The 16,623-nt window shown below is 45.8% G+C and overlaps 2 protein-coding genes and 1 long non-coding RNA gene across 7 annotated transcripts in view; 2 read left to right on the top strand and 1 right to left on the bottom strand.

The window, feature by feature from the left end:
* The window catches only part of PRDM10 (PR/SET domain 10), a 40,768-nt gene extending 39,560 nt beyond the window's left edge, over window positions 1-1,208 (bottom strand). For 2 of the 5 annotated variants that reach the window (XM_061368565.1, XM_061368567.1), the window contains exon 1: window positions 943-1,208. The gene's annotated coding sequence lies outside the window, so the exon portion shown is untranslated. The remainder of the gene's footprint in view (window positions 1-942) is intronic. The other 3 variants (XM_061368560.1, XM_061368564.1, XM_061368561.1) reach the window with 2 other exon arrangements.
* ZBTB44 (zinc finger and BTB domain containing 44) overlaps window positions 1-16,623 on the top strand; it is a 398,215-nt gene that overhangs the window by 129,603 nt on the left and 251,989 nt on the right. The window lies entirely within an intron of this gene.
* LOC133220442 (uncharacterized) lies at window positions 2,432-15,883 on the top strand. The gene is made up of 6 exons (XR_009727726.1): window positions 2,432-3,290; window positions 6,697-6,767; window positions 7,320-7,458; window positions 7,679-7,802; window positions 12,426-12,584; window positions 13,793-15,883. It is a non-coding gene; the product is annotated as an uncharacterized LOC133220442 (long non-coding RNA).

Here is a 16,623-nt window from a genome sequence, read left to right as displayed (position 1 = left end):
ACCTCAATGAGGTGGGGAAAGGGCTGCCTTCCCTCCACACCAAACCCCCCCCAAGGCCACCACTGCCGCCCCAAAGGCCGCCCTTGGGGAAGGATCCCACAAGGCTCCCCTTTCACCTCTCACTACAAGCACCCCTCTCCCCCGCTCCCCCTTATATACCCTCTGCCCTCAACGCCAGCCAATCCGAGGAGGGGGGTGCGACGCCCCTTCCCCTCACGAGGCCAATGGGAGGCAGGGGCGCGAGGCACGCGGCCAATCAGGAGGCGCGGGTGCCCCTCACCACAGCTCCCCAGTGTGAGAAACCATCGCGCACCCCCCCCCCCCGCTTGGCGCCATCGGCCCCCCGTGAGGGCGCCCAACGGTCAGTCAGCCCCAACCACTCCGGCCCTAAGGGGGGGGGGGGAACGGGGGTGGCAGGGAGAGACCGCACCGGGCGGGTAGAGGAGAGGGGACGGCCCAGCAGCTGAGGCCTGGGGGAGCTGATCTAACCACGGGGAAAGAGGCCCAGAGTAATCGGGGATGGGAGAGGAGGGGGGTGCTGAGGTCCCCACAGCGCTGGGGGACACACGACAAGATGGCTATAGTACCCCCCCGCCACTGAGGTGCCGGGGTCCGGACTGTACCATCCAGGGAGGGGGGGAAACAGGGGTGGGGGCAACCCCTTCTCCCTCTGTCCGGGGCGGGTGGGGATCCCGGTTGGGGCGGGGAGGGGGGGGGAAGCGGACTGTACCTCTCCTGCGGGGGGGGGAAGGGGATTGACTACTCCCTGCTCCCCCCCCCCTACTCGCGGGACCGAACGGTTTATCCCGGCCCCAGCTCTAAGGAGCCGCCAGCTCCGGGCGCCATCTTGGGTGCGACTAAAACAACAAGTCCAAAACCCCCGGCGGGTCCCCGCGGCGGCCCCGGCTCGGGCTTCCCTCCCGGACCGTCCCATCGCGTTACCTGAGGGGGTCCCGTGCGGCTGCCGCGTCCCGGCCGCTGCCGCCGGCCCCGCTGCGGCCCCAAACCCCCCCACCTGTCCTCACCTCACAATGGTAGCTGCAGAGCGGGAGGGGGGGGCGGCCGCCCGGACCTCATTACCATAATCTGCCTGGCAACAAGGCGCGATGCCGCGCTCTGATTGGCTGAAACGCCTCCGCCCGCCAAGATGGGGCACAAAAGCCCTCCAGAAAAGCCTCGCAGAGGCCAGATCAGGGGGCTGGGGGGCAAGGGGGGGGGACCCCGGTCCACGGGGAGGGAAGGGGGGGGACCCGTGCCCCGGGCTCTACTCCACTCCTCGGGTAACCCGGGACCAATCAGAGCTCGGCTCTCATGCCCGCTCTGCTCCGCCGGAGGCCTGGCCACCAATCAGATCGCTCCTCTTATCGCAGCGCTCCGCCCCCTGCTGGGGAGGGTGGGAAGAGGTGCGTGGGGGGACGCGAGTAGCTCCCCCTGCTGGGCGGGCGGTGCGGTGCGGTCTGGTCTCCTAGTGACGGGCAGTGATTTATGGGCATCCCTCTTTTATATGACAGTGAGAGGCCAGATCCATGTCTTTCCCCCTCCTAGATAAGAAGATGAGCCTGAAATCTCTCTTTGCTCCAAGCCACCCATCTGGCAGTGCCTCGGAGTGTGATTATCCCAAATTGCATGAAAAACAGCAGCCCGGTGGGTTCTAGTGTGATTTGACTCATTCTTGTAAATTAAAAGCTGAAGCAAGAGGTATCAATACCTGTCAAGGGTCAGCCCCTGAGGAAATGCTCCCAAAAGGGCTCCTTCCATCCCAAGGGACCCAGATTGGTGCTGGCATTTCATTTTGTTTACATGGTGTCTGTATCCCAGAGTCCTAAATGTCAGCTCAGGGAAGGTTAATCATTATTATTGCTCAGAAATTTAACTAAGCAGCCATTCCAGTGGGGTTATAGCTGTACTTTTGTCACCATTTGTCTTAAAGAGGTGTTTGTATTACGGTGGCACGGCAATATACTGCTTTTCTGATTCCTTATTTGACATTAAAACACACTCTGAAAGCTATTTGAGGATGTATTTCTTAAACAAGACAATCCCTGTGTTTAGGACCTTTAAGGTTTATTCCCAATGGATTCATAAACTGCACGTATATCTCAACACCGTTGCACCAAAGCTGCAATGGGCCGCTGTGGCCAACTGACCCAAAGCACCCCCCAAACTGAGTACACTGTTCACCAAAACTGGTTCTGCTCCTTCTCTGCCCTAGGAGAATAGAAGGGTGGTGAGATGTTGGTGCAATGAAGTGTACTTCCCCACTGGGGCTGTCTTCTAAGAGCCTGGCCTAACCTTTTAAACCCTCACGTTGAGATGAAGCAGATCCTGAAGCCTGTTGGACTGACCCATCTTCTCCAGGAGCAACCAAGATGAGAGAGAAGAAAGGCAGAAATAAGTCTGTTGAGGACCTTGACCTTAAAATGGTAAATAAGAAGGATTTTAAAGCTGAAGGGAACAGAATTAGTCACCATTTAGATGTTCATTGGGGTTTTTCGCCCCTTGCACAATATTTTTTAGTCCCCTGGGCACTTCTCTTAGTTTGAATTATGAGTTATGGAGTCCATTTATTCTTCTATGCTATAAACCCCATATTGATTTCATTATACTGTGCTGAAACATTCGGATAACAAACAGGACAAGGAGATAGAAGACAAAGCTGCTTTATTTCTCCTCATTCTTAGCGGCTATGGGTGTTACTTTACAAAATCAAAGTGTTTCCAGTGCTTTATTTGTGTTTATAAATAGGGATTTCCTAATGTTTTCAGCACTTACAGGCTCTGACATACATGCTTTGTGCCATGTGTTCTTACAGACCCGCGGTTGGACTACTGAACACAAACCAGCACAAGACCTTCCCTGGGGCACAGATCTTATTCTGGAAGTTATCCCACAGTTTTCCCCCCGCCCTTTATAGCTTGGAAAGCCCCATTCAGGGCAAGCAGCAAGCTGCCAGATGCAGGAGCAGCAGCATGCTGGTCTGATTCATCAGCTGCAGTATCTGGAGGCTGATGTCATGCCTATTGTCCTGCCCGTATTTAATGGGGTTTGTGATGGTCTGAGCTTTGTTTTTGACCTAGCAGAGGTAGGAAAGTCTTCACATCAGGTTCATTTATGTATTTCTAATCATCACAGTTCAAATAAGCAATGTATTGCTCGGAACAGTGCTGTAACTCTTCATTAAATGCTCTTATTATCTTCCAGGTCATAAAATCCACATCTCCACCCCTGCACCTCCTCATCTCTCCACTGCCTCTGCTGCATGTGTCCCATCTTGTCTCTTCCCTCTTGGGGTAAGTTTATTTCCTTGATCCCGTTTTGAGAAGCACATTGATTAAAACACAACAAAGAGAAATGCTCAAGTGCTGTCATGCCATTGGAGTTAGAGAAGCAGATGATGCCTCGCTGAACCCCTGCACCCCATCTGTACGTGGCAAGTAGGGATTTGTGCCTAGATTTCCCAATGAAACCATGCATGGAATTGGGTTGTGCATTGTGGTACCTTCCCTTGTGCGTGTCAGCAGCTGGCTGTGATTTAAAGCACCAATCTAGGAGATGGAAAAGCTTCAGCTCTGTTCCTGTTCAAGCCTGCTAATTTATAATGCAACTGAAATGTAATTACTTGAATCCTGCACAGAGAATACAAACCATGGAGGTAGGGATGTGAGTTACCCCACTTTAATTCAATTTATTGTGGCTTGCCTTAAAGTGGCCTCATGGCAAGCAGAAAGACAACAAAGCCATTGCACTTTGGCTCTCTGTGTTGCTTCCCCCCAAAAGAGCTTAACCAGTTGTTTCAACAAGTGGAATTAATCCCCTTATGCTGCAAGGAAAGGTTTGACTACAAGAAGTTGGGGGTTAATGTGTCTCAAGAGCTTCTACCTAATGATTTAAAGCTAAATGGAAAACAAGCTGTTAAAGAAATTATCACTATTGACTTCCTTTTTGAGCTGTACCCACTCAAATAGCATTTATCCCCCAATAGTTAATAAGAAATACAGGCAAAAAGCACACTAATCAGTGAGGAAACAACCCACATAGCCCTCTATAGTCTTTACTATGCAGTTACTAAGGAGGTGCATCAAGTGTTGGAAAAGAGGAGCTTTGCTGCTCACCATGAAAAACCTATTTAGTAAAGGCACGCTGTGGTGTATGGAAGGGAAAATGAGATCTGGGTGCAACAGTGCCTGCAGGGAAACCACTTCACCACTCACACCTGTATCCCCTGCCTCCATTCTAACAGGATTTGTTAACACTGCTGCTTCTGATGGTGTCTCCAGATAGAAATCAACCAAGAAGGTTCACCATGTCACAAGGGCAGATGTAAGCTGAGGAAGGTGTTTGCCATACTTCTGGTGCTCCTGTGGAATCCTGGCCCTTAAGCCAAGCAGCCACGTGGTTGTGGTACCAGTAGCAAGGCCCAGTTCACAGGCAAGTACAACCAGGGCAGCAGAGCTGCTCTTTACATCGCAGCACTTCATTACTGGAGTATTTCCCAGGAAGCCCCATTGGATGCATGCAGTTCAACCTGACATCCAAATCAACTTCTTCAGCTGGATTACTCTTCAGTTAATGCCTCCATTTCTTCTCCAAGAAGGACTTTCAACCCTTATCAACCCTAAGTACTTCACTGGAAGTACTCAACTCCGTTGGCTCATTTTCCACTCCAGTTGAGCTGTCACCACTCCCCAGTTCTGGTTATGCAGAAGCATTGTTTTGAGTAGGAAGTGATTTGTGCACCTCTGCAAAGTCAATACAGAAGCTGTTTGGCTTTCCTCTCCATTAAGCAAACTGGAATGAGTCAGAAAACTATTACCAATGCGTTTTTGCTATTTGAGGTCACTAGAAAGTTGACTAGACATCAAACATTTAATATATTCAGGCATTATAATGATGTCTTCAAAAAATAATCCTTATTTTACAGGATTTAAAGCATTTCAGGTTTCCCCATCTTCAGCTCTAGGAAAGGATTTTAATACAGATCCTTTTGATAACTGCATTTTAACAAGCAATGATAAGATGATAGATGATATAAGAGACACTCTTACCCAGGCTGTGTTGGGAAAGGAGAAGTTTAGAGACGCTCCACCTGTTTCTGGATATGCTTAGCAGATTAACAGAGCCAAAGCTTTAGTTATAACTTACAGTAGATGTTCAGATTAGAGCCACATTTAACAAGTTACATTTTATGATCTAATTTAATGGATGTGCCAAACAAGCGTTCTGTTTATCAGGGCTTCCTTTAGCACATTAAAACACAAATCCCTGCACTGGGAAAACTCAGTATTATCTTTCCAACATGTACCAAGGTATGCCTCTGTCAGATGGTCACTCTGCCTCCTTCCCCAGCCCTTAGAAATCAAGAACACTGAGCTCATAGTTGGCAGGGGAGTCCATCACAGCCCCCACAGTCGATAACCTGAGCAGGTTTTCCCTTAGGAACAACTGAGACTTTTCTTCTTCCAGCCTTGAAGAAGAGATTAAAAACATCACTGAAGACAAGGGTGTTTTTTTTCTTCCTCAAGGTCCTTTTTTCCTTTCTTGTGCCAATGTTTAAACAGGGCCCTTTTTTCTTAGTGTGTATTTATAGACAGTAGTGATACCCATTCCTAAAGTTGATTTCCTCAGACTATTTAAGCTAAATTACTCTCATCTTCACTCATGTAGCACATTCCCCATCAGACTGACTACCCCCTCCGCTGTAGTGGTGCAACAGTACTTTTAAGAAGCAGCTTTCATCTTATGCAATGTGTTTTCCAAAGCCCTTATTGATTTCTAAGAGTAAAAGCTTCCCCTGGGTAATCTTTAGCTCTTACCCAAAAGCCTGGGGAGGTACTCACCAGCTCCAGTGTCATCCTTCAACACCTGAATGAGGTGAGCAATGCTGACCTAGAAACAGCAGTCAGGATCATCTCCATATCCAGGTCAGCAGGCAAGATCAAGAGAATGAGGCAGGTGCTTGGGCCAGACATGAAGTAGCTGTAGATTAGCAAGGACAGTCAGGATTACCCAAAATCCATTGATCACTTGTCAAATCCACAGCACTGAGACTAATTGAAGAGAAAGCTGGAAAGCTATAGCCAAGTGTAAGTGCCACTAAACCAAAGCTCAGGGCTACACTACAAGCACTAGAAACAAGTGATGTCCCTAGGGTTGGCTTAAATAGAGCTTCTGGGCCTATGGATGGACACCCCAGGTGAAGCTGTTTAGGGTAAGTGTGGTTTCAATGCTGTAGGTGAGGTTTGTGTCTATAGGAGCTCTGTTTTGTGGTAATTTTGCTGTTTTTCTTTGAGGTTTGTTATAGAGCTTGACTTAAATGTACAATTTTCAGTGCTTGTTGAAAGTTTATGGGTTTAGTTCAAGAAAAATTGGCTTATAATTTTGGAGAGGGCTGCATGTGTTGGTTTTTTTGAGCTTTGAGTCTTTGCTGCCCATGTTTTCATAGCACAGCAGTTACAAAATCAAACTCTTGACAGCCCAAATCCCACTGAACTTTCCTCACAGGCTTCTGGAATTCTATAGTTAAGTAGAAACAACTTGTTTGCAGTATAGGTGATTGTGTGTTGCTACGAGCTCTTCTTGTGGTCTTTCACAGCACCTCACCCTGCAGCAAGCCCTATGCAAGCAGCCACCAGCAGCAGCGTGGGGCTCTATTGATTTAGATGTCATTCTCAATTGCATTCAGAATGTTTTTTGCAGAGCAGCTCTTTGCACTTGGCTGGGTCCTTGAAGAGGATGTTTGCTGCAGCACAGGGGAAATATTTACTGTGGTGAGTGATTAGTTTAAAAGAGGGGATGTTTTGCAGTGGAACTGAGTTTGAATAGTAAGTATATTCCACCCACCTACAGGCAGATAGCTGAAGGCTTTGCAAAACAAGCATCTTAAGGGAACAGTAGGTATCAAATGAAGTGAATATATGGTAAGTGTCAAGGTTTGTCAGTGAGTTCAGTGCTGCCTTACCTCTAAAGCTGACCAAAAGGAAATGCTATGACCTGAGACAGGCATTAAGATTGAAGCTGTAGCCTCTGCCCTGGTACAGATGGTTACAAATGGAAAACTGCTGCTGCCAGACAGACAGGGAAAACACGAGGATTTGTTGCTCAGAGGAAAAACACAGAGTTGCCCAAAGCTGGGAATTCTGGCAGATCATCTGCTGTCTTTCAAATGACAGTGGAGGAGGGATATAGACTGCAGGATACAGAGAAATAAGCTATCAAGCTGCCTCACCCAAATCCTTTGGTGAACAGAGCACTGTTATTTGGAGCCAATTATCAACACACACACACAACCCCCCCAGCCACCCCCTTTTTGTTGCTTGTAGGCTTAATCCTTGTTGTTAAAGCCCATGTGATGTTTTCCAGGTGCATCCAGTGTGATGTATTGAAGGTGTGCCCAGGCGCTGGGCCAGTCTGACCCAAAACAGAGGTGTTTTCTTCAAAGCAGTGGATTTACACAGTAAGGTGAGAGCATTCTTTCCCCCACAGCTATGACAGGACTTGGCATTTCTCTGTTATTACAGGCTTTGAACTCCTGTAACCTCAGCCTGCATACAGTGGAAAAAATCAGGCTTTGCTTGCCTGAGCATGGGGCTGCAGTTCCCAATGTGTTTTGATGCTGTTCCAGGTGAGAGTGCTCCTGTGTCCTGCATCCCAGTACATTTGCTCTGCCTCTGTCTTGCAGGAATCCTTCTGGACATTGCTACCAAGAGCTTTGCTGTCAGTAGAAAGGAGATTTCCCAGTGCTCTCAAATCCATTTGCTCCGGAAGGCTGTCTTTAAAGCCAATGCACTCCAGTGGGAGCTCAGGTAGGATCTGGCTTGTAAGCTTGATCAAAGGATGCCAGAATTTGCCTTCTGGTTTCCAAAATGCTCTGGATTTGCTGGTTAGTGAATTTGCTTGAATGGTAAAGGACTAAGGGTGTTCCTTACAGCAAATTTGGAGTCATTTTCACTGGGAGACTTGCCAGCTGCAGGCTCATCCAAGCAATAGCTGGTTTTTACACTGAGAAGTCTCTTTGTTACTGTGGTGAGGTTGTCTTAAGTTGTTATTGCAGTTGCTGAGGTCTTTCGGCAGGCAAAGGACAGAAATATGCTTCAAATGCTTCTCAAACCAATCTGATCCAGCTGAATTCATGTCCCTGGCAAGCTCTGCATCATCCAAGAATACCCTAACAAGTTGAAAGAGTCATTTCACATCCTTGTGGCCCTCCCTGAATGCAAAAGCCTGGCTGTTAAATGAGTGTTACCTCTTCTGTTCATCTTTCTAATGAATTCCGGAGCCTGGCTCCCCATCCCCTGTCCCCTCCTCAGTAATTGCCTGCAGAATGTGAAGGAAGCCTGCTGGTGATGCCTGTTCTCGTGTTTCCCTTCCCAAGTTTATCCTTTATCTAGTATTATTTGAACCTATTTGCTTTCTCTTACAGTGGTTGTGGAAACAATGCTTAACAAAATGGGGTTGAATTTCATAAAGAGCAAGTGCCACACAGCAAAAGCCCATTAAAGGTGTGATGCAGACTAAAAGGCAAGTCAGTATTCCTGCAGCACCTGCTGGGGGTTTATCTCCTTGTCAGCTATTAAAGAAAACCTCCTTAAAGGCTGAATGTGGCTTGATATCATAAATCCACACTAAAAATGCAGGCTCCTCTCCCTATGGAATAATAGTAAATCATGCCATTGTTGGAAAGCTACTGGCAAGCGTTGGAATGGAAGAAGGAAGAAAGGCTCAACCTGTGTGGTGTTTTTCCTGCCCCTATTTCAAAGACCTGTTTTGAGCAATGCAAGAACCTTCCATGACATGAAAGTAAGAGCTTGTGTAGCCATAAACTCATTTGAATCTGATTTTTTCATTGCTGTGCTTCTTGGTAAATGATTTCCTGCCCTGTGCCAGATGCTGTTTTCATTCACAATGAAGTAATAGTCCTCTGTGAGTGATCTCACAGTATCCTACCACAGCCCTTATTGTGACTTCTCAAATTTAACATGCTCAAATGCAGCCTTTGTTGGTTGTTTGGGGACTTGGAGATCTGGGGTTTGATTGAAGTTGGTCTCTAACAAAAAAAGGGAGCACAGAGCCTGGGGACCTGGGATAATTTGCAGCAAAACACAGAAACAAAAGAAGGGCAGAAAGGGGAAGTTTGACTGTTTCATATAGTCGATTTTTCTCATACAGACAGAGGCAAAATTTGATGCAAGGCTTGTGTTATTTGCTGCTTTTCAGGGTTTGAAATGGTGCTTAACTGTGGACCACACCAAGGTTGTCTGATGGATCAGCAGGTAGCGTTACCCAGGGGGACCAGGCCTGGGGTCTGATCTATTCCACACCATTGCATGTTCTCCCTGTCCATAGCTCATGCTTTGCACCTAGGCAAGTGCATCTGAATACAAGTTATTTGTAATTCAACTAGATCACAGGGTTAGACCTTCCAAAAGATGGCTAGAGGCTTTGCAGCTCCCTTTTAGTGATCTGTGGGCTTGGTATCACAATGGCACAGCTCCATCCTTTCCTGCTATAAGGCTCATTCAAAATGGGCTATGTATTTGTGCCAGTGTGCATAGAATTGAATCCTTTTGCAGGCTTATATAAAGGTATATCTTCCAGAAGACAGAACAAATACAAGGAATCCAGTTGAGTTCCTTGAGGCCTGGTCATGCAAAGAGTGGAACACTCAGTCTTAAATGCAGGTTAGAGCACTTTGCATCCCCCGTGTCTGTGGAAGGCTGTAGTGGTGTGACTATGTACACATATAGGTGTTTAAGCACTGTTTGATCTAAGGATATAATTATCCTTATAAAACACTTATTATTTCTTCCCCTTAGGAATAAACTGGGAATCATGGAAAAAGAAAGTGAGATGGAAGACACTCCTTTTGACATTGGGAAGTGAAAACTGATTGAAGGTCTTTGTCAAGGTGGCACTTCCTTGGAGAGCTTTCTAGCCTTTCCAGTCAGCAGAGGAGCTGGCAAGCAGGTCTGTCATCCAGCTATAGTTTCAGGTAGCATGGAAAAGGTATCACTAGGGTGAGAGAGGTATTTATAATACTTGATAGAACATTGATATCTTTAAATGGGATGTTAAATAGGAAGCATGGTGAAATTTTGCCCTCCTGGAGACTGCACCGGGTAATAGGTGGAGGAGAAACTTAACCAAAAGCAGTTTTGAGAGAGCTACTGAAACACAGCTGAATGAAGATGTTTGCCTGACCAGCAAAATCTGTATTCATGTGGCGAAGGGTTCATTACTCATCCTGCGATGCTTTCTGAAGTGTATTTTTGTATCATCATTTCCCATTTTAAATGCAGCTCTGAAATCCCAAAAGGGAATTAACTGCCAGGCATTTGCATTTTAAAGGGAAAAACTCAAACCTCGGTAGAGTGCTCTACTTAAGACTCCTTTTATATAACTTAGCCAATCAGCTCCATCTCATTGGAGACCTTAGGGAGTCAACCCTAAGACAAGGTAGGAAAATCCAGACTTGGAAAAAGCCTTGTAATCTGCATCATGAAATGCAGGATATGGTGGTATTGGTGGGGAGGTCTTCTGTGAACTGGTGTCTTCATTATTGTGTGACTTTGGGGGGATAAAAAGGGACCTTCAGGCTTTGGCAAACTGGGATGGCAAAACACAGGATACCCACTTTACCTGTGTGGGAGGGGAAAATGATAGCAAAAACACTAAGCTGTAAATGAAAAAGAGCAACTTATTCAAAACAGAGACCACTCTGGGCTGACTTGTCCTCTGAGTAAATGTGATTTGGGGGTGGGATTGAGGAGGTTGTTCTCCCCTCAGGCCATAGGGTTAAAGCTCTATGTGGTCCACTCCTTCCCTTGGAGACATTGGGATTCCTCTTCTACCCAGATGACCCAGTTCCTTTCAGCTGCATCTTGCTGGGTGCCTTTATTCAACTGGAACAGACTTCAAGTACGTGGTTTCTTTCTTATTGCCAAGAGAACCTGTATTCTAACTTCTTGCTGCCTTAGAAGCTTCAAAGCTCTGACAGTCCTGCCACTTCTTTCTTATGGCCCTCCAAACAACTCTGTTGTGAAGGTTATAATAAAGCCAGTGCAGAATATGAAGCCACTCTCTTGAATAAATTCATACATGAATAGTACTAGAGAGCAGCATCTGTATTTAGGGCATTTAAAGTTTTAGAGCAAGGTCTAAAAATGTGAATTCCTGTGCTTGGGGATGCCTAAATCCCACTGATTTTTCCCTGTAAATATCAGAGATGAGACTGCTCATCAGCATGAGTACCTTCAGCTCCTTCCTAAGTGTGATGTGGTGACAGGCCCTGGAGGGCAACGCTGCAGGTCCCTGAGGCACCAGCTCCCTTGCTTCAGGGTGTGTATTCTGGGAAGCTAAAGTAAATATTCCTGTGTTGACATAAAACTGGGTGGTTGGGAGCCACCTTCTAATGATGACTGTAACAGGAAATGTTACACAAGGATATCAAAGAGTAAGGAAGGGAGTTTTGGTGTAGTTAAATGCACCAGCACTTAAGACTACTGTGCTACTGGTGGGAAAGAACACTTCCCAGGGCTAATGCTGTATCACACTTGAGATCCAGACACTGTACAACTCCTCATTGTCTGTTGCTGTGTTGGAAGTTACTTCCTAACACACCCTGTTGCTTGGAGGCTGAGTAACAGCACAAACAAGCAATGGGGGGAAGAAAGGGGTGACTTTGGTGTGCCATCAAGGAGCTTGTCAGCACAGGTTATTCCATGCAGCAGGCACTGAATCAGAGCTGATTGGGAAGGAGGGGCAGGTTTTCTGTTGTTGAATTGCACTGATCTTCAAAGCTGCTGGAAGTGATTCTGCGTTTATTCAGCACCCTGAGTCCTGAGGTTTTGAGATTCAACATTGTTCGCCGCTGTTTGTTAGGATGATTTGGCTTTTAATCCACCAGTGAATACTGAATGAAGAATATCGTTGTGAATCAGACCTCCTCTTGCTTGCCAGTCACACAAGCCATTTTTATTTTCAATTTCAGGTTCTTTTACCATCCAGGCCAAAAATTAGGAGTTAGAAGCTTAAACAGTTCCTCTCCAGCGAGTCTCCTGCTAACATCACTGCTTAATCCTTCCATTATGTGTGATATCGTTAATCATTCCACTGTAATATTTGACACACATTTGTGGGACAAATTTAGTTCTAATCTAAAAGCTGCAATAACAGTGACTTATGTGGAACGGCAGCTAATTAGAGCATAGTTGAATTTTCATCTCTTGTGAAAGACTTGTATAAAATGAACAACCTTTCACACTGTTGAAATGAGACTGTCGGAGTGAGACGGGCTAGCAGATGAGGGGAGAGGGGAGGAAGGTTATCCAAGGATAAGAGGAGAAATCTGTGTCATAATAAGCTGATACCCGTGCAAAATATGCTCAGTTGTTGGTGGATTCTTCTTGATTGTTGTGTTTTTCTTTAAGCTCTCTTATGGCTCATGGTTTGGTTGCCTTGATATCCAGGTGATTGATCCTGCCATCTACAGAGACTAAGCGACACTTCTGCCATCGCAGTGGGCTACAAGAGATGAATATGACAGGATGCCTCCAGCCCATTGTGGGAAGATACTGCAATGCAAGAAGGTGAGTTTACTTAATCTTTCCTGCAATGCAGCTTCTTTTCTCTCTAAGACACTTATTGGTAGACCTCTAGATTCTTGCCTTCAAGTTCCATGCATCAGGTTGAGTGTTTGCTACAGCTCTTGAAAGAAGATCCAGGCATGATTCTTCAGGCCTCGAGATCCTGCCAATGTCCAAAGCCATGGATCCATCTGAAGAGAGAAAATGAGCAGCATAAATACCCAGTTTGTATATTCAGAAAACTGATCCATAGCTGAAAAAGGTGCTTAGTGTCTCATAGTTTTGCATTTGGGCTCCTAAATATGAGCCCACACTTAGTACTTTATTGAACTACATATCAGAGGTTATTTCCTGCATAGCGACTCCTACAGATGTGCAAATCTATTCCAGCAAAGGACTGCTTGTGTCTTTGAGACGCTGCTTTTGCCTTGGGTAGTCTTCATCTTCAAAAGAAGAAACTGTTCAGCTCAACTCACTGTTACTGTTGGTTTTGCCCTCCATCTAGAGAGCAGAGGAGGTGGTAGACTTCACACGTTAGCTGCCTGCTGAGATTTGTATGCAGAGTTCTGAAGGAGCAGCAGCTTCCTTTAGCAGCCACATCCCTGTTGTGCTCACCTTAAGCATCCTCAGTTGATGTATGTGTCATTTTCCAATGCGTTGCCACCTCTTCTGTGCTGATGTACTTCAGCAAAGCAGTGATACTCCTGAACCTAAAAGAAGGGGCTGTTTTGAGGTTTGCAGTTATGGGAGCGTGACTATTAATGTTTCCTTAATGGTCTGTTACATGCTGTAGGCGAGGATTGTGCTGTTTGAGATGAACATAGCACAAACTGCTGATTGAACCTCTTCCCCCCCAAAAAAAATCTCAGAACACCTGCATGGAAAGCAGATTAATGGCATGGAACAGGAGCAGTAGGAAAATGGCCATGAAGACATAAGGATTCATTGATATGATAAAGGGAAGACTTTTCCCTTCCCTGCCAAGCCCTTTTAAAGATGTCTTTGAGGAGAAACAGGCTTACACTCCACCCTTATTTACTGTGTCACTCCTTCTCTTAGATTGCTGTGCTGGTTTCCTACAATTACTCCTTTCAGTCCTGTTTTTCCTATCTGTTTCCATTTGCAAGGCATCTGTTTTCTTCATCCTTCACTGTATTCCCACAGGAACCCCTTTTATTTAAACTCCTGCCTGCCTTGTGTTATCTTTCAAGGCCTGGAAAGTCTCTGCACTTTGTGTTACCCTCTTTCTATGGAACACCTTTATTCTGTGTGTATACCTTGTACCTTAAGCCCAGCTTCTTCAGTGGTTTCCTTCATCTCAGTGCTGCTGGACTTCCTACACCTTCTCTGCAGTGCGTTTCCCTGCAGATGGAAGACTGAGCTTCAAACCAGCAGACACCCTAGACTTCCACCAGGAAATCTTGCAGCCAAACACAGATGTTTGTGGGGTTTGGAGTATTATGTCCCACAGGCACTGCCATAGCTGGATGCTGGATAAAGGAATAGTTGGCTGATAAGTTTTGCATTGCTTTATGCCCCTCATACAGCCTTGCTGATGGGGAGACCTTGTCCTCAAGCAGCGTGGCTGGTGATGAGTTGTGGTAGCTAACTGAACATCATTCATTCAGGTTCAGTATTCCTTACAGTGCTGAACTGTGCTGGAAAGAGCTCCCTTTACAGTAGCCCACCACATGCTGTGGCCATTTCCATCTGCACTCTACCTCCTAAACCCAAGGCTGACTCAGCTCTTCCTCTGCAACCTCTAACTTGTCCATACCTGGCACATGGAGCTAGTAGGAATGATACTATCTGCCCTTTACAACTTGAATTAAGCTTTTCAATTAAAAGAGCTGCATCACATTAGCTCTTCCAGGCTAGATCAATTTTATGCTTTAATTTGTGGAGTTTTAATAGGATGGTGAGACTATTCAAAGTCTTGCTCTCTTCTCTGAGCTCATTCTGCTGGTACTGGCAGGACCTCAGCACTAAGTTGCTGCTCCCAGTGACTTTAATGGTACCAGACACATTCCTTGGCAACGTCTGTTTGCCCTTTTTATCAGGAGTTTAACATTGCCCTTAAAGGGCATGTTTTGCAGTCATAAATATGCTCTTTGCATTTACACAGTTGTGGTCTTGCAAGTGATAACGGGTAGAGATGTTCACTTGAAACTCTTTACAGAATAAACAGCAGCAGTCAAAGCTGAGCATGACATTCTCAGTGCTTTGTTAGCACAGATGTACTGGGAAAAGGGCCCCAAAAGCCCTGGAACCAAGCATAGAAAATGGGATTCTTGGAAGTAAATGTTAACCCTGTTTAGTAGGTGGCAGCTTCCAAGAGGAACGGCGTTCTAAGGAATGCTGCAGCATTGCAGCATTCATTCCAACTGGTGCTGTTGTCAGAGGCAACAGATAACCTCCTTGTGGATTCATACCTGGAATATATCTACATGTTGAATTAACCATGACCACTGTGAGTGTCAGCATCCCTGCAGCAGTGTAACCTGCTGTTCCTATGTTGACTAAGTGCTCATCTGAAAGCCACCACCTCCAAAGCCTTTCCATGCTGCAAGTGTGGTGTTTTCTCACCTGCTTGGACCACATCTGCATTCTGCTGGAGACCATCTCAATTTCCCTTCCTACCTGCTACCCAGCAGTCATGAATTGAGTTGCATATGAGCATTAAGGAAAGAACAAGCTCCTGTGGCTTAGAACCTCCTTTTTTTGGGGTGACTGATCTCTATATGAAGGGGAATCTGCTATTCTTCAACTAGTGATTTGTCACTTGTTTTTACACAGGGAGCTGAGCACTGATGGTCAGGAATACACTGTGTTGCAGCCTCATGGCAGTGCTTCCATGCTGTTGTGTCTGCAGTGTAGAACTAGGAGCAGGCTTACTGAAGGTGAGGTCATGCTCATCTGTGACTTCCCCAAAAGCTGCCAGATGGAAGTGGCTTTGCAGAACAATGAGGATAACACTGTTGTGATGGAGCTGTCTCATTAAACATACTCCAAATGAATCAGGTATCTGTTTGGTATGTCATGGCTGCATTGGGGAATGCCACTTGTTTTGATGTTAACCACCGGTGTCCTATCATGAAGTGCTATATCCCTGTGGCTGTGGGAATTCACCTTATTGTGGGGTCCTCATCCTTTTCAAGCCTCTGTACTTAAGATGTTGGTGGCTTGAGCTGCAGGTCACCAAGCACCTCTTGCAATCATGACCTTGCTTTCTTTTCTGCCCTCAAAATCAAGTCTTCACATCACCCCAATTAAAAAGCCTTTTTCTTTCCTGCAGCTCATTCTGCCATGAGGGGGTTGTGAACACGAACACCAAGCACTACATAAATAGTAAGTATTAAAAGTATATTAATTTATATAGCACTTAAAACGCTATATAAGTTCAACCTTGAAAGAAAGCCCTTAACCAAAGCTTTCTAAAGAGCTTGTACATTTCGACCTGGGGAGAAAGGGAAATACATCCCTTTAAGACAAGTGAAAAGCTTAACTCAGTGTCCTGTTATTTACATGTGCACAATCAAGGATTTGCACTAAATCAGTTGCCAAAACTCCATTTTCCAGCTGAATTTGGCCCAGGTGGGAAGGGAATTACATATGCCAGAGGGAATATACACCAGGACTGCAGTAAAAGAGATTTAAGGGGTTTGAAATACTGTAGAAAAGACCATAATAAGCAAGTAGTGGTCCAGTCAGCTGGTTTAATTACAACAGGGCTGCTTATTGATCTAGAATAGAGATTTACCCCCCGACCTGCAACACTTCAGCAATATTCCCTTTGCCCATTTAAGACAATAGTGCTTCTAAGAGCCATATAGAGAATATAGAAGTTGAGAATGGAAGTCTTTAACTCTGAGTTTGGTCTTTTTTCCACCTTATCTCCATCCAAGTGACTCAAGTATGTGACTCAAGCCAAAGAAAAGGCTAAGAAGGCACTAGTAAGAGTATGGAAGGGCGACTGTAGCAGCAGCTTGGTAGCCCTTTGTTCCGGATGGGCTTGATTATTTAGTTCCTTGCTATAAAAGGC

Source organism: Neopsephotus bourkii, unplaced genomic scaffold (genome assembly GCF_033783945.1).
Source record: "Neopsephotus bourkii isolate Nb327-2 ecotype Australia unplaced genomic scaffold, CSIRO-AGI_Nbou_v1 NB_1433, whole genome shotgun sequence".
NCBI classification, from domain to species: domain Eukaryota; kingdom Metazoa; phylum Chordata; class Aves; order Psittaciformes; family Psittacidae; genus Neopsephotus; species Neopsephotus bourkii.
The sequence above is the reverse complement of the archived record's forward strand: the minus strand, read 5'-3'. Positions and strand labels throughout refer to the sequence as shown.